Source organism: Danio rerio, chromosome 2 (assembly GCF_049306965.1).
Source record: "Danio rerio strain Tuebingen ecotype United States chromosome 2, GRCz12tu, whole genome shotgun sequence".
Taxonomy (NCBI): Eukaryota; Metazoa; Chordata; class Actinopteri; order Cypriniformes; family Danionidae; genus Danio; species Danio rerio.
In genome coordinates, this window is record NC_133177.1 from 49,305,521 (window position 1) to 49,330,100 (window position 24,580).

Below are 24,580 nucleotides of genomic sequence, written 5' to 3' on the forward strand. Positions count from 1 at the left end.
ATGTCTATTTATTTATTAATGTGCACACATTCCAATCCCAGGAATGAGATGTTTTAAAAGATTATTTAAAAGATTACAATTACAAAGAAGTTTAAAAGATTACAATTATACTAAAAAAAAAATCTTTAATGAAAAAAGCTGTTTTGTCAATCACTGACTTTCAATTCGTGAACAACCAAACCAAACAAACAAATAAAGAAAGAAATTCTGTGAGAACATATTTCAAAAGGGTTGCAACAATATTTAAGTATATTAAGATATTAAGTAAGGGCGAAGCAGTGGCGCAGGTAGTTCTGTCGCCTCGCAGCAAGAAGGTCGCTGGGTCGAGCCTCGGCTCAGTTGGCATTTTTGTATGGAGTTTGCATGTTCTCCCAGCCTTCACGTGGGTTTCCTCCGGGTGTTCCGGTTTCCCCCACAGTCCAAAGACATGCGGTACAGGTGAATTGGGTAGGCTAAATTGTCCGTAGTGTAAAAACTTAGTGGACAAGTTGGCGGTTCACTCCGCTGTGGCGACCCCAGATTAATAAAGGGACTAAGCCGACAAGAAAATGAATGAATAAAGATATTAATTATATTAAGGAATATTGATTGAACTCTAGATTTTACATTTTGGGTTCACTTTAACAGGATACTTTTAACCTAAGTGTCTTTGTCCACTTTAAAACATAATTTAAAGGGATAGTTCACACACAAAATAAGACTATTATATGAATATTATTATATGTCATTAGCCCCTTTCATGCATTACCGGCAATTTTCCGGAAAAGTGTGTATGTGTGAACAGACCCTTTTTAAAAATACCGGTAAATTTGTTCTGGCTATTTTACGGAAAGAGAAGTTGTAAAATTACTGATAATGTGCCGGAATGCTGCACTGTGTAAACGCAAAAGGAAGGTTGCCGGAAAGAGCGCGTGCACGTCTAGAACGTGCTGAAGTGAGACGTGTTGTTGTTCACAATACTGATCCATCCACAGAGTTTGTGATGTAGTCAAATGTTTACAAATACAAGCGCAGCCGTTTAGAGCTCATTTCTGGTTAATGATGTCAGAATTTACCAGTATTTTGGAATGGATGTGTGAATGCTCTTTTCCGGAAAAATTCCGTAAGGTCCTCGCCTGTGTGAACAGCGCTTTTTTGACTTTACCGGTAAAGTCGTTCCGGAAATTTTCCATATATTTATCGTTATCCCTGTGTGAAAGGGGCTATTAACTCACCTTCCACTTGTTCCAAACATAGGGTGTTTCTTCTATTGAACACAAAATAATAGATGTTGAATAATAATAGACTGCTGCTTTCTTTGACATCCATTGAATTTTTGCCAATGAGACCGGAAACTCAAACATGTTCGGAACAAGTGATTAAATCTTAATTTTTGTGTAAACTATCACTTTAATAAAACAAGCTCTTCTGGTTGTGGTTGATTAAGACAGTGAGGACAGTTCATTCAGAATCAGCGTGTGGTTTATTAGTGGAGGTGAGGGTTGCGTAAGGAGAGTTTTGGCATCTTTTACACTTTTGGCAATTACATGTTTACTCTCCAGCTTGGTGAAGTCAGTGTTTGTTCTTCAGTCTAACTAAAGACAGAAACCCATAAGAAGAGACACAAACATAGAGGGAGAGAAAGATTTGTTTCCCGTGGGATTAAATGCCTCAGAGAAAATGAATATCTGAAGAACATCGAGGCCGTAATCCGGATCTTAGTGAAACAACACAAAAGCTGCTTTCTTGCCTGTTTTTCTTTTACTCATCTTTCACTCTCTATCCATCATCCTCTCTCTTTAACCTCTTACTCATCTGTTTCTCTTCCTCTGTCCTTTTCTGTTTTTTACTCATCTCGCCTTGATCACTGCCCTGTTTTTTTCTTTATTTAAACAATGATATAATACAAGAAAACAGTAATATGAAGATTTTTGTATTAGTAATATTTATTTTTTAACTATTTGTGTTTGAAATTAAATTAATATTTGTAACTGATTAAGTAAAACAAAAAATTGATTCAATTAATGATTTAGAAAATCGTAAATACATACTAATGCAAATATAGATAAAGTGTATAAAATGTTTAAATTGTGGATAATTTAATTAAAATAAATGTATAAACAAGCTAAAATAAATATACATACGAAAACAAGTTAATAAAATTGATATAAAGTGAATTTAATTATTTAATAACTTATAATAAATTGGCAATGTAATAATGTAATAATGCATTGGTTTGTCAAGTATGATAAATTGATTACAAATACAGTGCGGAAAATTAGTATTGAACACATCGCCATTTTTCTCAGAAAGCATATTTCTATAGGGACTGTTGACTTATAATTTCGACCAGATGTTGATAACAACCAAATAAATTCATATATGCAAAGAAAGCTAATTTAAATAGTTTACAAATTAAGTTGTGTAATAAAATAAAATGACACAGGAAAAAAGTATTGAACACATGAAGAAAGGAAGGTGTAGAACGACAATGAAAGCCCAGACAGCAGCTGAAATCTTTGAGCAGTACTTCAGGAACCCTCTGCCCTTTGTCAGTGTAAATTAATATCAGCTGCTTCAGTCCAACATCTACATTATCAGGATGATGACGATAAAACCAGAGTGGACATTTCAGCAAGACAATGGTCCAAAACACAGCCAAGGAAGCTCTTAAATGCTTTCAGAGAAAGGAAATCAAGCTGTAGAATAGCCCAATGACATGAATCCGATAATACAAAATAAAGATCAGTTTGGATAGACAAAACCCACAGAACCATCAAGGATTTTACACTCTGTTTAAGTTCATGAAAAACTCTGAGCAATGCATGTGACTTCATTCTCCACATTAGTGTCGTCTTAAAGCTGCCATCACAGCAAGTCAAAAACACCTTTAGAAATATGTTTTCTGAGAAAAATGGTGATGTTGAATATTTTTTCACCCTGTATAATATATATATATATATATATATATATATATATATATATATATATATATATATATATATATATATATATATATATATATTAATTAAAATATTGTTTTCCCTTTGTATTGAACACTAGTTATTAAAATTAAATTCACTTATGTTATTAAAATATATTAATAATAATATAATATAATTCACTTTTATATCTGAAATAGGAACTTATTTGTTCAATAAATTAAATAATTTAAGCAAATCTGTGTTAGTAAATATAAATTGCACAGAGTCTATAAATATAAACATTTAATGAAATGAATTGGTAACACTTCAGCTTACGTCACAATTCACGGTATTAACAAACCATCAACTAGCACTACAAGCTTAATAAACTACTAATTAGCTGTTTATTTATAGTTTGTAAGGTAGTAGTTAGATTTAGGATTTAGGTAGGCTTAGAGATGCAGAATGAGATCATACTTTATAACTACTAATGAACAGGTAGTAATATGTTAATAAAAGCCAGTAGGTAATAGCATGAACTGTGGCCTAAACTGAAGTGTTACCAGTGAATGTACCATTAGTAAATGTAATATTATTTAAATATAATTTCAATCACTTTTCATTTTTATTACATTGAACTAATAGAAAATGACAAATGATTAAAAACTGTAATAAATTTAGAAAGTAAGATTAAATCTCTCTCATTGTCTCTGTCTCCTTCACATCTCATTTAGCAGCTTAAAATGATCCGTGTACAGTAATTCAGAAAAAATGTTCATGCGAATGACCTTCTTACCCTGTTAAATCACTGCAGCTACAGTACAGTATGTGTGTGTGGATGTATATTTGTGTTTTCAAATGTAGTTTATGTCTGCCGTTTACGCAAATACAAAATTAATGACATGTTTTTCAAACATCGCCCAATCGTGAGGCACTAAAATAATTGGTCTGGTGTTTCTGTGTTTTCCAATGCGTTTACTCATTCACACATCTCTTTCGCTTAATGCACTAATAGTGTGTTGATGTGTATGACATTTATTTGACCATTGACGCATAACCCGAGCAGACTAGGCAACTGATAATACAATCTAAACCAGAGTCTCGTATCTTTAAAGAAGGTGTAATGGCCACTTGTCCATACAAAAGTGCAATGCAACATCTCTCATTTTGTTATGACATTTTGTCCACACAAACCCAGACGCGCACACAGAAACAGACACCTTGTCATTTAGCAGGAGCAGATTCGGTCTGGCAGCCGGTAAAGTGTGTTTGTGTGTCATGTACGTTCAGATTAAGCTGCCAGAGAAACATCAGCTCCATCTCTGACAGCCTGTAATTCTGAACTGAGCCTGTTCAGACAAGCCAGTGTGTGCATGTGTTTCTGGAATTTTGTTAGGGCTGCACGATACGGAGAAAATATGGGATGTATTGCTGTTGAGTGATATTACTTACAATTTAACTAACTTAAAAAAATAAATGTTCAGCAATTAATAAAATAATTTGTGTATTAATCATACTAAACTTAACAGGTAATTATTTAATAAACATGATATTTTTCTGAGCTATTTAAATCTAATAAAACATAAATACTCAAAGAATAACAAACGTCTGAAAATCTCCAGCAGAAATTCTGATTCTTATTGACTGACTTGTAACTTTTTTTTTTTCTCTCTCTCTTGTCTTCCATCATTTGTATTTATAGTGTCACAAAGCAGACGCTGGACAACGGAGTTTAGGATCCAAGTGCAGTATTTTTTAAGAACAGTAGTCAAGTAGACAATGGTCAACACTGGAGCAAACGGTATCATAAAAAGAAGTCCAAAAGAGTAGTCAGGTTACAGGCAAATAGATCGGTCCGGGCGGCTAACAGCATAAACAATAAACAAATTTAGGGTCAAGAAACATGGCACGGGTGAAACAAGACAAGATGAATGTTTCAGAATATTGACAGGTTATCAAGACTTAATGTGTGTATGAAAAATTGGAGGCATTTTTATAGTCTAGGAAATGAATCAGTGATGAGCTTCAGCTGTATGTCTGTCATTAGGGAAAGCCAGAACAGGTGTGTGTGGTGCATGACAGGCTTTGTAGTCCATTTGGTGGAATATTTGTAGTTCTCTAGCGATCCACAGTAGCTAGATCGCTGGTGACTAACATTTAGGTACACCTAAAGGAACATACTGGAGAGGTAGGGATAAAGACAGTAAAGGCTCCATCTGATTGGTCAGATTTGGATAAAGCTATGCATGTAGCACACAAATGCTTTCCACATAAAACTAATTTAATTGATTGCACTTTGCTGTGATATGGATATTGCATATACTTTTTATCCAACCCAGACTCATTTTGAAAACGTAGTCCTGTGGATGTTTCTAGAGACGGCGAAATATGTCCTGGGAGGTACGTATTTTTGCAGTTTTTGTTTTCGCGAATCCAAGAGAGGCCGCTCTTTGCTTTTTTTTTGTATCTCAAATGTCTCTGCCATTCGCACCCATGCTGTTCTCGTGTAAACCCACCAGAGGCTGCTGTTGAATGACCATTTGTCTGACTGACTGAATGATTGACTGGGCGACCGGCAATCGGCTGACCCACCCTCCTCCTTCCCTAAACCCAACCAATTATACCGGTTGACCAGTTATTTACCACTTTCTTCCATAAACCCAACCAACAATTTACAAAAGCCGTCCAGAAAAAGAAAAGCCATCATCAGATTTTTACCACGTTTTTGGATTTTACCATATTTTCACCCTGTTATAAACTTTTTTTTAGTTTATAAAGTTTATTTTTTGGATTCTGTTTTTGTCTTACCTGATTTCTGGAACCACTCTTCCCTGGACTCGAACCCAGTTGTCGTGGTCGGCTCCTCTGCATCTCAAGTTCGGCGACGTACACAACGAGCTAACTGGATAAACTGGTTGGAGCGGGAAAGCCCTTCACACGGAGGTAAGAGGTCAGCCGGTAAGCGTGAAAAGGAACTGTGTCATACCACCCTGTAGCATTTGCTTATATTAAATGCAGCTATACGTACCTCTGCCTACATAATTCACAGTCTCCAGAAACGTTCACGGGACTACGTTTTCAGAATGAGCCTGGCTTGTTTTTATCTTGATAACGATACTTTTTCAATATTGTACAGCTCTGACTTTTGTTTTAAAATATAAGCAAGTGTTTCTCCCTCCAAGAGTATGTATGAGCTGTCATTAATCTTACTTTAAGGTCCAGTGAAGTGACTTGAAAAATGCAGCCTCATTCAATCTGCCGATGAAATTCAATTATAACAGGACGACAAGTGGCTCCTCCCCTTTTAAAATACTTATTTATTTTACAGTTTTGTCCAAAGCCATTGAGCTTAGTAAAGTCATTCATTTATTTTCTTTTTGGCTTAGTCCCTTTATTAATCCGGGGTCGCCACAGCGGAATGAACCGACATCTTATCCAGCATGAGAAATTAAATGCAGTGGATGCCCTTCCAGCCCATCTCTGGGAAACATCCACACACACACTTATACACTAAGGAAAATTTAGCCTACCCAATTCACCTGTACTTTGTCTTTGGACTGTGAGCACCCGGAGGAAACCCACGAGAACACAAGGAGGACATGCAAACTCCACACAGAAACGTCAACTGAGTCATTTGTCAACTAAACATTTCTCTGCTTAAAGGATCAGTTCACCCAAAAATGACAATTCTGTTATAAATTGATATCAAGTCTGATATTATAAAAAACGTATTAGTTTTTGCAAGTTTAAGTGGATTAAACTTAAAACAATTAAGTTGCCCCAAAGCCCCCAATCCCAACGAACAAACAGAAAAAATATTTTTGAGTACAGTTACTGTATGTGAGCTATAAGACATGTAAAAATAATTTAGTTTAAGTCCATTCTTGGTTTAATTTTGAAGATCACTCCTTGAAGGTGTATCCAAAATAATATTTATTAGTATATCTGTATAATAAAAAGAAAATCTTCAGCAATATGTTGATATGGGCGTTAATGTATTGATCAAATAATTTTGTGCTACAGTATGGTGTATTGATTAGTTGTACTAATAACCACCTAGCAGCCAAATGCTGAAACCATCTCAGAACACCTCAGTAAAGGCATTCTGGCATTTTGTAAGAAAGTAAACATCACTTTCAGTGTCAGCAAAGGAAAAAGAACAGTTCATTTTAAAATATTTTAAGCATTGCTTATGTGTTTGACCTTGTTTGAATGATTGCTCTTGCAGTTAAAGCCCCCTCCAGAAATTCACAGCTCATTTTGAGCAGTTGCCCCTCCAGGATGTGTTCTTCATGCAACCTTTGGCTTTCCTCTGACAGATGACTTAAAGAGCCTGACTCACGTGTGTGAGGTCATTTGGTTTTAATGAGCTGTTCGCTTTCTGCAAGGAGGTTAAAATATTGATGCGTCTTCTGCACACTCTGAACTTCAGCTATATGTTTTGGGCTGTTGAGTTCTGAACATGAGTCAATAATTTTCAACAGTCTGGAACTTTTAATTATGCCACACTTGAAAACTCATTTGAACATTAACGTCTTGAAACTTTTAAAACTCATTTACAGACATTAGGTTTACACTTTAGGGCTTTTGAGCTGCTAATTTTGTGTTTTGGATATTTACTATTGATTTCTGAGGTCTGTTTGTTATGTAATCCACTAGTATGTCAATGTTTTTTTGAAGTATGACAGAATAATATGGGTTTTATTATCTGACTTTATATCCCACGGACACTGAAGGTTTAGTTTGCCACTCGTTGCTCCAAACACTGTTTGTTTACAGTAAGTAGCCTGACATACAGTAGCAACTTTGACTCATATGATGCTGTAATTCACTAGATGAGGTAGTCATTGAAACCTGTTCGAAAACAGCAATTATTATGCAATTCTGTGGCATCGAAAATGACACACCGTATGTTTAAGATGAAGTCAGAAGGTGAACTGGCAACCACAGACTTTGTGAAACTTTCCAAATTACAGCAAAATGTCTATTTGGAACAATCCTGACCTTACCATCAGCTCTTGCTAATGAACACCTGTGCTTTGATTTCTATTTGCATTATCGTTGGGTATGTTTTGTATAATTTAGTAATGGGCATAAACTCTTTCGTTGTTCGCCAGTGCTTGCGTTCGTTATTTTTCCATCCATGTTCTCATATCGATTGGCTGCTTTGGAAATGTTATATGAAAAAAAAGGGAGGAAGAGATCTTCTCAAAGATCCCATGGCACATGATCTGACATGCACTTTGTGTTTTTGGCACAACACAGAGCAGACCCAAAGATTTGAATTAAAAGTGAACCTTTCATCCATTCACTCAGCCAGCTCTTTATGATGAGAGAAAGAGGGAAGGATAAAGAGAAAAAAGTTGGACAATGAATGCTTTATACGCCTCTGTGGTGGAGGGTAAAGGGTAAAATGATGTAAGTGTGGTCACTTCTGAAATATTCCAACCAGCAAACTTTATGCAAACACACATGTGCAGTCATACTGATGCTTTTTAGCTAATATTTGACAACAGTCCAAAACTAAGACTGGTTTTCAAGTCCTCAGCCAATCACGAAAAGCTTTCAAGAACTAAAAGCCCTCCTGTCAGATTTTCATCTTATGTTCACAGCAGAACCTTTATGTATAGTTATGGGTAGTCTGATTGACACACCAGTCCAGCCTATTTTGTATAGAAAGCTGTGGCTATTTTTCTACCTACGTCAGTCTTTCAGTAGTGACGCTTTATATATGAAGCTTTATAGTAGTAAAAATCAATTCTAATTTTAATTAAACAATGAAGGCTGTCGGATATCAGAAGTTATATTGCCATTTTGTCTTTTTAGTACAGCTTTACTTAAAGAGGTAGTTCATTCAAAATCTAAATCCAATCATGTGATATTTATTTATTTATTTATTTATTATTATTATTATTTATTTATTTTTTTGCTTCTAGAGTGAGTGAGTGAGTGAGTGTGTGTGTGTGTGTGTGTGTGTGTGTGTGTGTGTGTGTCTGTCTGTCTTAAGTACAAGTGGCTGTTGGCCCTTTAAGAGGAAAAAGAAACACATACTAAATGCTAAACTAAATGAATACCTGTTAAATCGTGATAAGGTTTGACTCCGCACAGGCTCATTGTAAAAAAAAAAAAAAAAAAAAAAAAGTACCCATGTCTACATTTCTGGAGAGCATGAATTATGTAGCCATATCTACGTATGGCTGCATTTCATCTTTAAAACAAATATAAAACAGCCGTCTGCTGACTGCTTACCTCCTTGTGGACTGCTTTTTTGCTGTTACCAATTTGCTCAGTAGCTTACCACGTATGTCGGGGGACTTGAGAAGCAGAGAGGAGTTGAACGGTTTGACGGGGTTTGAGTCCGGTGAAGAACAGTTCCAGAAAGCAGGTAAAACAAAAAAGAAAAAGCAAAAAACAAAAAACAAAAAAAAAACAAGTAAATAACAGGACAACAATGTGGTAAAATCTGAAAACGTGGTAAAAATCAGGCTGCTGCAAGGGCTTTTCTTTTTCTGGATTGCTTTTGAAAACTCTATCATTGAGTTAAAGGAAGGGTGTGTGTGGGGTAATGGATTGGTTGGTCGGTCATTCAGTGTGAGAAAATGTGATTTTTTTTTTTTTTTTTTTTTTTTTTTTTTTTTTTTTTTTTTTTTTGGCTTTAGTTTTCATCTTATCTGCTTTCTGGAGCCGTTTTTTGCCAGACTCTAACGTCTGAGGATTTGAGAAGCGTAGTTGACAGTGATGACTGTATCACCGTCAACTACGTTTCTCAAATCCCCCGAAGTAAGTAATAAGCCACTAGATAAGCTAATGACAGTGGAAAAGCCATCCATGCTGAGGTAAGCGGTCAGCTGATAAGTGTAAAAAGAAACCGCGCCATACCGCCCCGTAGTGTTCGTTTTAAAGGCAAAATGCAGAAATATGTTTCTCTGGCTACATAAGTCGCGATCTCCAGAAAAGTATTTAGGGCTGTGTTTTCTCAAAGCATACACATTGGCCTCTGGTATATTCTGGAAAAACAAAAACTGCATATTTCGCGCTGTCCAGGAATGTATACTGGGGTACATATCAATGATGAGCCTGGGTTGGTTTGATCTTAGTGTTGTAGAAAAAAAAAATATCACATTGCCTGAGGATGAGTAGAGGATCGAGCTGAAAAGTGGTGGGTTTCTAAAGTAGACAAAGTTTCTCTTCAGTAGCTGGCAGAGAGAAAGTAGAGTGTGGAGGCACACGAAGAGCAGAATAGATAAGATTGCAGCCTGAATTATTTACAAGCAATTGTTGGTGAATATTTTAAACGGAAAAAGGTCATAAAAATATCACAGAGTGGCAAAATACAAAGTTTATGTAAGAATATCAAGCAACCATAAAATATTAGTTTGAGAGAACCTGTTTTCTGTTGAAAAAAGGATTTGCAGACTTGGGATTTTACAAATGTTTCACCATTGTTAAATTAAAGTAGAGGCCTGGCATTTCAGAAATGTAGCTGGAATTAGTTAAGAGCAGGAATTTTTGTTTCCAACAAGACGCAATCCCTAGAAAATTTGTGGCCATAGGGAGGTAGAGAAAGAGAGTGATAGAGAAAAATGAGAGCCGGAACAAAAGATCAGTACCTGAACACTGAAGTAGGAATGTGGCTTATAAAGCGAAAGTGGGATAAAAAGAGATACACAGGGAGAGACGGCGAGAGAGATGGGCATTCATGCCTTTCAACCTTCTGTTGATGAAAAGCTTCCTTTCAGCGTGACTGTGAAAGAGGGATTAGGGAGAAGTGGATGGTGAGAAAGAACAGTGCATTCCTCTAAACGCCGCTCCCATTCATCCGTCAAAACGCCTTAATTCACTCTTCTTCGTCTCTCACTGCTCTGTGTAAAAAAAAAAATATTACGAAAGCTGATATTGAACGTGTCGCCATTCCTTGCCCTCCTTACCTCTTTCAGAGAGCTTCAGGCTCTGTGTAGTTCGGTTTACATCAGTGGAGCTGTGCGTAAAAATAAAAGCACAGTAAATGGAAGATTAGATCTGGAGGTAAAGTAATGCACAGTAAATGCACTTGAGGTCAGTGAAATGTTTAGGAAGGAATGAATAGCTTCATTTGGTAACACTTTATTTTAACTATACACACTATGAATCATTTATAAAGCATTCATAAATAGTTCATTATTTGTTATGCATTAACTCTACATTAATAGACGTTAGTAAGCAGCTCATGAATACATCAAATGCTGTATTAACTTATTCTTAACATTTACATGTATAATGTACTTACGCTAATGATTTTTAAACTTTGTTAATGAAATATGGCAGGCTCATTCTAAAAACACAGTCCCGTGGACCTTTCTGGATACCGTGAAATAGGTCCAGGAAGTTCGTGTTTTTGCAGTTTTTGTTTTCGTCAATCCACGAGAGGCAGCTGTGTGCACTTTTTCGTATCTCAAATGTATCAAGCGAGTGCCGTTTGCGCCCACACTGTTCTTGCGTAAAACCACCAGAGGCCGCTGTCGACCGACTGTCTGTTTGACCGACTGAATGATTGACTAGGGGACTGGCCAATCGACTGACCCACACTCCTCCTTCCATAAACCCAACCAATTTTACAGATTGACCCGCCCACCCACTTCCGAAAACCCAACCAACATGTTACAAAAGCCAACAAGAAAAAGAAAAGCCATCATCTGATTTTTACCACGTTTTTGGATTTTACCACATTTTCACTGTTTTAAACTTGTTCACTTTATTTTTTGGATTCTGTGTTTTTTTTTTTTTTGTCTTACCCGATTTCTGGAACTGCTCCTCCCCCGACTCGAACCCGGTCGTCTTCGTCATCAGGGTCAACTTCTCTTTGTGTCTCAAGTCCGCCAATGTACATGACAAGCTAACAGGACAAACTAATTGCAGCAGGAAAGCCCTCCACATGGAGGCAAGCGGTCAACCGGTAAGCGCGAAAAGGAACGGTGTCATACCGCCCTGTAGCGTTTGCTTAAATGAGATGCAGCCATGTTTATCTCCGGCTACATCATTTGTGGTCTCTAGAAACGTCCACTGGACTACGTTTTCAGAATGAGCCTGTGTTGAAATATTGCATTACTTAAAAACCAGTTATTTAAGAATAGTTGATCATTTGGTATCAGAAGTGGCTTATGTGAAAGACGAAGACCTTTAGATTACACTTTCTTTTCCATAATAAAATATGATCATGCCTTGATTATTAATCATTTATCCCTCATCTTACCCTAAACATGCTCCATTTATGTCTGTTGACTGGGCTGGTCAATCTAAAACTTTGTGAAGGCTGAAGTATGAGAAGGAGCGCTATCCTGCTGAAGAATTTGCCCTCTCCTGTGGTTTGTAATGTAATGGGCGGCACAAATGCCTTGACACCTCAGGCTGTTGAAGTTGCCATCCACTCTGCAGATCTCTTGCACACCCCCATACTGAATGTAAACCCAAACCATGATTTTTGCTTCACCAAACTCGACAGATTTCTTTAAGCATCTTGGGTCCATGCTGATTCCAATAGATCTTCTGCAGATGATTGGGATGAAGTTCAGCAGATGATTCATTTGAAAAATCGACCTTCTGCTACTTTTCCAAATGATCAACTAGAAGTCTAGTTGTTATTTGTTGCTCTTACATCCGGGATCGACAACAAGACTTTGTCAGGTAGTGTAGAGCAGTAGATTACAGAAGTAATAGTCATGATTGCCTTAGCCAACATTTACTGATCTGAGATGGCTTATGGTCTAATATCACTCTCCTGGGGATTTTGAGAAAGGCTTTGTTCATCAATACCTCATTTTCTTTTTAATGAACTCATCTTACCTTCTAGATAACTTCAGAGTGGTGGCTCCTCATTAATCATTTTGGGCAAAAAAACAAATATGAGCCTACAGCAGTCCAAAAGTGTGAATCATAGATGAAGCCTAACATCATCATGACCTGACTGACCTCCTGATGCTCTTGTGTTTGTCAAAAATGTGCAGTTTAGAATTCTTGGATGAGTGCTAGCAGTCTGTATCAGCTTTAATTTGACATGCGCAATTTTTATTTATGTAGTATTTGGGATTTAAAGTACTACCCAATACGGTATTTCATCAATCCATCCATACATCCATCCATCCATCCTTTTTTTGGCTTAGTCCCTTAATCCGGGGGCACCCCAGGGGAATAAACCAACAAATTATCCAGCATATGTTTTACGAAGTGGATGCCCTCTTTCACACACTACGGCCAATTTTAGCGTATTAAATTTATCTATAGTGCATGTCTTCTTTGGACTTCATACATTTGACTACAGTTAGGTAAATTTAAGGCTACAGGGCAGTATGATGCAGTTAGTTTAATTCCATTTGCAGTAATGATCATTTTCATGCAACTTTTGACACAGCAACAAATGAATACCACAAATTAAGTGTCTATGATTTGTTTTCAAACAAGTTTGCCTCAAATATTTTTCGCCATATAAACAACTTTTCTGTCTTGGTCAGTTCTGTCTTGGTCAGCAAGGTATCTCCCTTGTACAGTGTTGTACTTGTGAAGCAGAGTACTGCGATTTGAGTCTGGTTAAGCACGGTTCCTCAAATGAGATGGAAAGCAATATAAAATCAAGGTAAAACAGTGGACTCCACTTCATTTTAAGGTACATTTGTGACTTTTTAGCATACCATTAGTTTTGACTATAGGCTCAAACTTCTAATTTGCAGCTTAATTAATAGTTCAGATAGTTAGACTTGGGTATAAGGGATGAAGAAAGGATCATGCAGCATATGTACTTTAAGTTCAAATAAACATCTAATGTCTTAATAATATGCAGGTAATAATGAGTATGGCCAGAGAGAATCTGCAGACATTATTTACCATTTCTGTGCAAAAAAAAAAAAATTAAATCTACAGATTTATGCGCAATTTTGTATCGCAAGTAAAAACTTTAATATATGAAAGAAAAAATAAAACCTTTATAACTTATTTAATGTTTACAGTGCAAATCCAATCAGATTATTTGGTAAACAAAGCAAGTCTTTCATCTAACATACACAGCAAAATCCTCTGAGTAAAATGTACTTGGTATAGATAGTATTTGATCCCTTTGTAAATTGAGTTAAAGTTACTCAAGTTAATGCGACAATGAAAGGATTAATTAAGTGATTATTGAGCACTGATGATGAACACCTGCTGTTAATAAGCAGAAACAGAAGAGAAACACAAAACTGCAACTGACTTTAGTGACTGCCTTAGATGAAATCAGCTGAAAAATAATACATTGAATCTATCAAAATCCCAGCAGAGGATCAAATCAAACAATAAGCAACTCCACAATCAGCAGCTTTATTTATTACCAACCTGTCTTTTTTAAAGAGGGACCAAATACTCTCTAAACTGAGTAAATTTTACTCAGAGGATTTTGCTGTGTATCAACTAAAAGACAGAATAAATTAGTAAGTTACTTTACAAACTGTATCATGATTAAGTCATATGAACATTTTCATATTTTTCAATATTACTAAAATGAAAAAAAAAAAAAAAAAAAAAACGGAATAAATATAACTTCACTTACATTTACACAAGTAAATAAATAGACTCAACGATTCGCTAAAAATCTGCAGATTTCTATGCATGCAGATTCCGTGTGGGCTTCGTAAAAAGCCACTAGTTAATCATGAGAATTGGTATGGTTATATGTTGTTATTAACTCTGTGCGGTCTAAGGGTGATTTGGTGGCCTGGAGAACTCATTAGCAGGATAATGACCTCTGACTGGGGAATTCTGCATTGCCTTTTCTCCATATGGATTACTTAACCAGAGAACATTTGTTTTCAAAAACGGTCATTTCAGGCTTTATGCAAGTTTGTCTCATGTCTGTGAGGCAAATATTCGCTGATATTCAGCTGTATTTGCCAGTCATGTTGAACGAAGACACCGAAAAAGAAAGCACATACTTGTGTAACAAATTTTACAAACACATAGTTTTGTTGTAATAATAAATATATACAAAAATAGATGGTTTACAGTTTTTAAATGTATGTTTGTCTTCTCAAAACCAAAATAACAGTACAGTATAAATACAGTATTTTAAGCTCTTTTTATGGTCACCACATGCACTCAAAATTACTTTTGCTGCTTGTTTAAACTAATTTAAAATAAGTTGAACAACACAATTCTTAAGGTGTTTTTGGGACAACTTAATTGTTGTTTAATCCACTTAAATTTCAAAAAATGATGAAATTAAATTAAACGATTTGTGTTGGGAAAACATGAAGGAATTGTGTGGAACTCAGCATTTTTTTCAGTCTAGAAATGTACACATATTCATTTGCTGACCCCTGGAAGTTAATACAAAAACATTTTTTTTTTATTTTTTTTTATTTTTACATTTGATTTCTCCTTTATATCCTTATAACTGCAGTATCATTCCTAACCTAAATGCTTATACAGTAGATATAAATGCATTAATGTTCATATTTATTTTTGTTTCCCCAAATCTTATTATGGCTCTGGTTGTGACCTGAGCCATGAGGACATTATGAAGAGAGCTCAGGCTGGTGTCAGTAAGACCGTCTGAATAATGTGTTATAGGAATTTGAAAACTTTAAATTGAATTGTACTCCGTAAGCAAGGGTCCACAAGAGTTCATTTGTCCCTGAGTGTGTGTGTTGTCGCGTGTGTCTGTCTGATAGGACAGGCTGGCATGATGCCCGGCTGTGGGCTGCCCAGTCCAGCATCATTTCAGGCTGAATGCGGCCCAGCTCAACACTTGACTTCTGCTCTCGTTCATGTCTTAATGTTTGATTTTGCGCCAGTTGACTAATTATTCTAAATATTAGACTAGATTTTGCACTGTGTAAAAGGCGCTGTTGCTTATTCACTAGCAGGCAAGAGCAATGTATTTCCATGCACTTACTATACTATGGTTGTAGATTTCTTAAACAAAAAAAATTATAATTTATGTTTAAGGGAAGAAAGAATCTCAAAGTTTTGAAGAAGTAAATGGTGCGACATAAGCTGTTTCCATCCACCTATTTTTATATGCATTTTGGATATGAGCATAAAAAACGGATGATAGAAACACCAAGATGTGAGGTAGTTTTTAAACTACGCATAAAAAACATATGCACATAACATAACTTGCTCATTAAAGTCTTGTGATTTTGTTATAAGAGATCATGTGAAATATGTGTGTGAATGGACAAACCAGCAGGCTGAGCACATTGTAAAGCATCCGAAATGTTGTTATAATCATTCTAAAAGGCCAACTTATTCAGCATATGTTTTACGCAGCGGATGTTCTTCCAGCTGCAACCCATCTCAGGGAAACATCCATAGACACTCATTCACACTCATGCACTACGGACCAGCGACCTTCTTGCTGTGAGGCGACAGCACTACCTGCGCCACTAATAATAATAATAATAATAATATTAATAATAATTTTCCCAGAGATGGGTTGTGGCTGGAAGGGCATCCGCTCCATAAAAACGTGCTGGATAGGTTGGCGGTTCATTCCGCTGTGGCGACCCTGGATTAATAAAGGGACTAAGCCGAAACGAAAATGAATGGATGACAATAATAATAATAATAATAATAATAGGATAATAATAATAATAATAAATAAATGTAGTTTGTATTTATTAATGCACTTTTCTTAAACTCAAAGCTCTATAAGATATACAATAACAAATAAAAATGCAGAGAATTACAAGCTTGCATAAGATCTCAGTGACAGAAGTCACACCGCAATAATAAAACAATAAAAAACAATAAATAAGCAACGCATTACAAATTTCATAAAAGTACCAGTGATGATCCCAAATTAAATGTTTTGTTAAGGATTCTTTCAACAATCTAGAAAAATGGCATTCCTGATAATTAAGAGTAATACATTCCATAATTTAGGCGCACAGTTAGAAAAAGCCCTGCCTCACATGGTTTTTAATCTACAATGCAGATGATACAAAATGAGTCCACATGCAGAACAAAGACAGCGAGAAGGAGTCGAAAAAGTCACTTGATCACAAACTCTTGCTTCTTTGTAGCTTAAAATCAGAGTTTTAAAATCAATACATGCTATTTTGTTATAATAATAGATACGCAGCATTTGTCCTATAAAAGTAGAAATATGAAATATGAAAAGACCCAAAATCTCTTCTGTAAAACATTTGACTAAAAGATGTCAAAAACAAAACAAGACTTTTTAAAATCGACTACAATCATATTTGAGGAAATAGCTTCTCATTTGCATAATTCAACAGCATTTTTTTTTTGTAAAGCACGTAATACAAAAAAAAAATGTTTGGAATTCATGATGTAATCATTCAACTGGGGAAGTATGGTGATAACTCTTAGTTAATTTATTTTTTATCCAATTCAGCTGCAGTGTCTGGCCTAAAATTGTATTTAATATTTTTTTGCTCGCAAATCACATCAGGCGAGTTGGAATGTAAAGAACTGAATGTCTGAATTCCTGGACGCTCACGGATGATTCTGGCAGGAGTTCATCAGATTTCTTGAGCTCGTCCTCATGCTTCCCGTTTGCTCTGTGCCAGCGTTCATGCCAGCGCTTGTACGATATCTGTCAAAGACACACATTGTGGTGAAATATCGCATTATGGCCTCACATGAGTCAGCAGCATGAATGCAATGACCGTGATCCAGACTGCTTTGTCAAATGGCCATGTGATGGCGAGACACTGTTCAGGGTCAGTGTGGGCATCGCCCACAGTGGATGGCCTTGGGAAAGGCATTACATCACTTCCTGTGTGATTATTGTATAGACTCTATAGACCGTTTAAAGCAGCGATTAATCCTTTGATGCTTTTAAAAAAAAAAATAAATTGTATCATTTAGATAGGTTTATAGCTAACTAAATTGATGTTTATTTGTGTCGTTATTTACTCCAGTTGACTTGCCTTGACAAAATGTAAACAATAAAATATGTTCCATTTATATGTACAGTATATGTTGTTAGGTACTAAAGTTAAAATGTTTAGGGTCAGTATTAAAGATTTACAATATGGAAATGTTACAGTAAATACATTTATAATCTTGCAAAAAATTTGTATTTATTTTAGGCTAAGTTAAGGATCCTTGAGGAATTCCAAAAATATATTAAACAGCCTTTTTTTTATAAATGTATGGTAAATATATTATATCAAATTTATATATATATATATATATATATATATATATATATATATATATATATATATATATATATATATATATATATATATATATATATATATATATATATATATATATATATATATATATWWTAAAATACACACACACAGTCCAAAAACATGTGCTATTAGTGAATTGGATTAACTAAATTGGCTATATTTTATTAGTGTGTGTGTGTAAATGTGAGTGTGTGTGTATGGGTGTTTCTCAGTACTTGGTTGCGGCTGGAAGGGCATCTGCTGCATAAAACAAATAAATAAATAAATAAATAAATATATATATATATATATATATATATATATATATATATATATATATATATATATATATATATATATATATATATATATATATATATATATATATAAACAATTTTAATATATTATAATAATTCTGACCTCAACTGTATATGTTTCCTGTGTTCTGTCAATTTGTTCTACCTTGTCAGATTGCCCTTCTCATTCAACAAGTAGGTAGCACATTTTGAGAGAATTAGCTCATCAAAAGAATGCCAAGAGTGTGCAAAGCAGTTATCAAAGCAAAATATGGCTTCGTTGAAGAACCTAGAATATGACATATTTTAAGTTTTCACACTTTTTGTTTTGTATATAATTCCACATGTGTTAATTAGTTTTATTGCCTTCTGTGTGGATCTATATTTTTCACAGTCATAAAAAAAATAAAGAAAACTCTTTGAATGAGGTGTGTCCAAACTTTTGGTCTGTACTGTATATAATAAATAGAAAATAAACAGAGATAAATTGCTGCCTTGCTGAGCAAAGACTTATTTCAAAAACATAAAATCAGTAAATATATATTATATATTATCATTCCTAAACCTTTAATACAAAACTAAAAATAAATACAAATTATTTTGATACAATTAGAAATAAACTGTTTAATCCAGTATTGTGCTACAAATAGAACACACCATTTTCATTTATTTTAAATTTTATTCATTTTAGTGCATTGCAGCAAGACTAAAATGTTTTTGTTTTGTTTTATTGTACCTGCCAGATTGCATGCAAAGCAACATGCTCCTAACTCCAACACTGTTATTTTTGTGATGCATACCAGTACATGTACTTATGTAATACTATACCCATCTTACTTTATTCAGAACATGTACAGGTCTAATTTCAGCTTGTGTTGAGAAAAAAGCTCTTAAGGGTGTGCGTTGTGACGTGGTAAAGCCTTAAGCCCGTCCATTTAGACACCACAGTAATTCCTCTTTAGACCTGCAGACCTCCAGCGCAGCTCCATACTGACAGCTAAATTATATTTGCCTTCACCTCTCATTCATATTTCCTGAGGTGATACAATGAATATTTCAGTTTTCCAGAGAGTGTTTAAGTCTGCCTGGATGAGCATGACTCTCGCCCGCCGGGTGTTCAATGTTGGGCTGGAGATGTCTGTATTGGGATAATAAAGACTATAGCATTTCTTCAACTCCCTGCATATGAACACACATGTAACCCTCAGGATACAGAGGTTGCACTTGTTATTTTCACACACACCACGCCAACCTTAGGCTATTGGTGAGATGGAGTTTATCCCACACACAAAGCGAAACTTGCTTTTCTTACCTAGAGCTTCTGTCTTGTTTCTAGTCAAAATATCTACAAATTCATTATCAAGAAGCAATTTCTAAACAAGTTTTTAGAAATCTGTCAAAATTAAGTGAGTTTTTCCTTAAAACAAGCTAAATAATCTGCCAGTAAATAGTCTTATTCCAAAACAAAAACAAGATTTACTTACGCTATTGGTTGTTTCAGGGAAAACTCATTTAATTTTAAATTACTATTCCTGAAGACAATATATTTTATATTCTCTATTGATGTACAGTTGAAGTCAGAATTATTAGCCCTCCTGACTTATTAGCCCCCAGTATATTTTGTCTCCAATTTCTAAAGATAATGGGCTCTATTGTAATGATCTAGGTGCAAAGTCTAAAGCACAAAAGCATTAAGGGCGTGTCCATATCCACTTTAAGGATGAAAAAATATGGTTTGCTCCCCGGCGCATGGTCTAACAAGGTTGTGCTTTATCTCTTAATTAGTTATGGGTAGGGCCAGACGGAATCTGCGGGTATTTTTTTCTATTTCTGCTGAGAATTTTGGTAACTGGAATTATTTTGGGAGTATCATGACTAAAACAATCATATATGAAATAAAAAATAATATATTTTTAAACTTTTATTTGATGTTTAAAATGCCAATCCAATTAGATTATCTTTATTTGGTAAACAAAGCAAGTATCTCATATATGTACTAAAAGACAGAAAATATTACTTTACAAACTGCATTGTACATAAATCAGATGAAAATTTTCATATGTCAATAATATTGCTGTAATTAATTTAAAAACTGAATAAACTTAGATTTACTCAATTAAATAAACAGAATTAATGATGGGCTAAAAATCTGCAGAATTTTGCGAAAAATCTGCGGAATTCTGCGTGCGCAGATTCCGTGTGGGCCTATGGGTGTGTTTTGAGCATAACGAGCAATTAACAAATCAGAGTCTCATCTCCCATTCCCTTTAAGAGTCCGTTATATAGCACCGTGGCTCATGTGCTATTCACATAGTGGACTTTGTAAGTGGAAAAACTGAATGCTTCACTAGCGAGAAAACAGTTAAACAGACCATCTGCAGTGCGAGGATAAAAAAACAAGCCTTTTTACTTTCTCTTTACTTTTACTCTTTACTCCTTTAATTTCATGAATAAGGAAGCATGTTGTAAATATATAAATTTACATGTTGTAAATATGTAAATGTTGTAAATATAGTCCTAAATATTTAATTTTTTTTTTTTTAAGCACAAAGATTGGTTTCAAAACTATTTCTAAATCCAGTTCCAATCTCCAGCAAACAAATACATGAACAATAATACCGAAGTGTGGTCAAACTGATTTATAGGCTATCCAAACACACGTCCTATTTTTATGCCCCATATGCATCATGCATATGCATATGTCTCCAAAACCTGACAGGTGGACAAATCTAAACTTGTTTTTATTTTAATTATACATATATACATATACATACATATATATACTGTTACTAATAATAACATTAAACAAATGCAAATGGTCATGAATAAACAGAAAAAGCCCCCCGAGATGGCATGGAGGCAGTGGTTTTTATGTTCATGTAGAAAATACTAATTTTTGTAACATTGCTTTATTTTTTTTCCATATGTAAAGATATTTCTGTATTGCTGTACATCCTGTGTGTTTTAAGCAAACTGTATGCATTTGGACCTGCATAGATGCTGCACTGGACATTAGACCAGCTTTTAGTTGCTATTTTAGTTCCTCAAAATAGCAATGTGCCAACAATGTGCCTTAACACACATTCTTTTTAGACCGGCACACTCATGAGTCCACAAAGTGGAGCAAAATGTGAAAATTAGGGTTGCGTTAATCTGAAAATAGCAACAAATTGCGCCATACACAGAAAAAAAAAAAAAATTCTCCAGAAGAAAAAATAATATAGGAAATACTGTGAAAAATTCCTTGCTTTTGTTAAACATAATTTGGGAAATGTTTGAAAAAGGGGGAAAAAAGGGCTAATACCTGTAGGTATTGGTCTATATAAATCACCTACAAGTAGAATAAAACACAGCTGCTAGACTTCTCACTGGTTGTAGACTTCTCACTTCTCACTGATTGTTGATTAACTCAAATTGTAAAAAATTACTAAAATTGTATTTACTGTTTTAAATGGTTTGGCACCTTCTTATTTATCTGAATTTGTGACTGTTAGACATATCTGCTAGATGTTAAAGTCATTAAGTCAGAAATTGTTGAAGGTTCCTAGGTCAATGTTAAAGAGAAAGGGAGTCAGGGTATTTGCCTTTGTTGGCCCCAAATTATGGAATAATATTTGTAATAGAATAATCTCCACAGAATCCATGTTCAAGGAGAAACTGAAACTTCTTTTAGAGAAGGCCTTTAATACCAGAGTCATTTGAGCTTGCTTTTTCTATTGATGTATCATATGTAGGTTTTATTCCTTTGATCTTATTTGATATTTTTTTTAATACAATATTTATTGAGAAAAGCTTAATGAACTTCTAGATATTTGTACTAGAATGAGAACGGAGTAAGAAACACTTTTTTCTTTTTTTGGTCTGTGTGTGTTTGATGTGATTTGACCCGTGATTCTGTCTTCTCGTAGTCTAGTTGTAGTCTGTTTGAGGTGACTGTACTGCACATCTGTGCTCTGGAGAATAGGCTGACAGCTGGTTTGAGGAAAATTCTCAGCACTTCCTCTTCCTGTATGCCCAAGAGACTTCATTTAGTTCCTATGTTTTATACCTCAACTTTTGTCTCATAATATGTCATATATATATATATATATACAGTTAAAGTCAGAATTTGAGCCCTCCTGAAAATATTTTCCCCAATTTGTTTAACAAATGTATATAATTTTTTTTTTTGATCTGATATTTTCTGATATTTGATATTTGCCATGATGACAGTGGATACTATTTTGCAAGCTATTTTTCAATATACTAGTCAGCTTAAAGTGACAATTAAAGGCTTAATTAGGTTAAATAGGCAAGCTTCGGCAATTACACTGTAAACCCTAATAAGTTGAGTTAACTCAAATGATTTGAGGAAAGTGATTCCCCTCAATCCCTTTGAGTAATGCCAAGTCGATATGATTGAAGTTGATATTTAGCTGCACCCTGTTGGTGTTTCTTAATATCTAATTTTTAAGAGGTGGCTTGTTAGCCCAACGCTCAATCAAGAAAAAATGTATACAAGTATTTAAATATATACTAATTTAACTTTTCTCCTTCGTCAAATGGGTTCAGGAAGTGCCTCTGTCCTGCTGCGCTTCAGCAAATTTCAGCATTACAAAAAAAATAATAAACACATTATACATGTATAATCATATAACATGTACTGTACACTGCAAAACCCAAAAAGTTAAGGTAACTCAAACTATTTGAAGAAACTAATTAAAACAAACCTTTTAAGTTTGAAAACTAATCCTATTGAGTTCTGTGAGCTTAATCCATTTGAGTAAACAAAGCAATTTGAGCACAGTAAAACCTAAATAAAGAGAACTCAAACCAACTGAGTACTGTAAAACCCAACAAGTTAATGCAACTCAAACCGTTTGAGGAAACCGATTCCTACAAACAATTAGAGTTAAACGAATCTATACGAGTACTGTAAACTTGACGTAATAAGGTATTTAGTTTACTCATTACCTTCAACACTGAGTTCAAAGCTCTTTTCAAATGAGTAGAAATTAACTTTCAGCAAATTTTGAGTTGACTACACTCATTTCATTTGATAAAGTTGACTGTTGGGTTTTCCAGTGTATCGACCAATCAGCGCCGTCATCAAGGCAGAATTTCAACCACAACCAATCATTTTAAACAGAGACATGGTGAATTGTTTAAAGAAATTAAAATGTTAAGTTCAAAGAACTTAAAATTAATACATTTTTTAAATAACAATAATAATAATAATAATAATGCATTTTATGTAAAGGCACCTTTCATGACACCTAAGAGCTTAGAATGACCAAGAGGCGACACTCTAGTGTAACTTGGGAAACAGCCACTAGATGGCTCGGCGGCCATTTTGGAATGAAAACTCCAATAGAACAACAGCATATTATTGACCTTGTGCACCTGTATTCGCGATTGTCTTTGAACTTCCGATTCAGTCGCCTATGGGAGAAATGACTAGGAATAATAAACGGCAGAAAATGGTCAAACTACTTGCTCTACAAACAAATGTTTGCATGACTACACAGACCAGGTAGAATAATATAATAAGAAAATATCAAATTGCAACGTCAAGCAGCGTAACGGGCAGTTTTTAACGTCAAAAAATGAATGGAAGTGAATGTGACCGGAAGTCGCGAGACAAAATGATTCAAATGGCAGCGGAGAATAAAGTGAATAAGTCTGTAAAATAAACTACTAAAAGTGCTAGTGATTGTGATAATAAGTGTTGAATTGTTGTCTTTCAGGTTGTATCTCAGCTTTAATGTGCTTTTTAAATAAATAATTAAAAAACAAAGCAGCTGCTTGCTATCACAACAGTAATGAGATCCAATGGATGGCCGATCATTTTCACTCCAAAATGGCGGAATCCAGGGCAGTTGCTGGGCGCTGCTGTTGCAATGAAACGTTCTATTGAGTGTCGCCTCTTGGTCATTCTAGACTCTGACACTCAAGGTCACCGTACAGGACAGTTAGAACAATCAATTCAAATAAAAACACAATAAAAGTCAATAGACAACAATACAAACTTTAAAAATGCAGTCAGGTTAAAGTGAATAAGCTGTTCTAAACAGATGTTTTTTGAGTTCGGATTTTAATTGAGAAAGAGAGTCTAAATTACGGAGATTAGGAGGGAGTGAATTCCAAAGCTAAGAAGCAGAGTGGCTGAAAGATCTGCTCCCCATGGTGACAAGGCGGACAGAGGGAACAGTGAATGGAAGAAGACCTGAGTATTCGAGAAGGTGTGGCG

General features: G+C 34.9%; 1 protein-coding gene across 1 annotated transcript in view; it reads left to right on the top strand.

The window, feature by feature from the left end:
* Nucleotides 1-24,580, top strand: part of gpc1b (glypican 1b) — a gene marked incomplete in the record, with an annotated part of 161,602 nt that overhangs the window by 41,559 nt on the left and 95,463 nt on the right.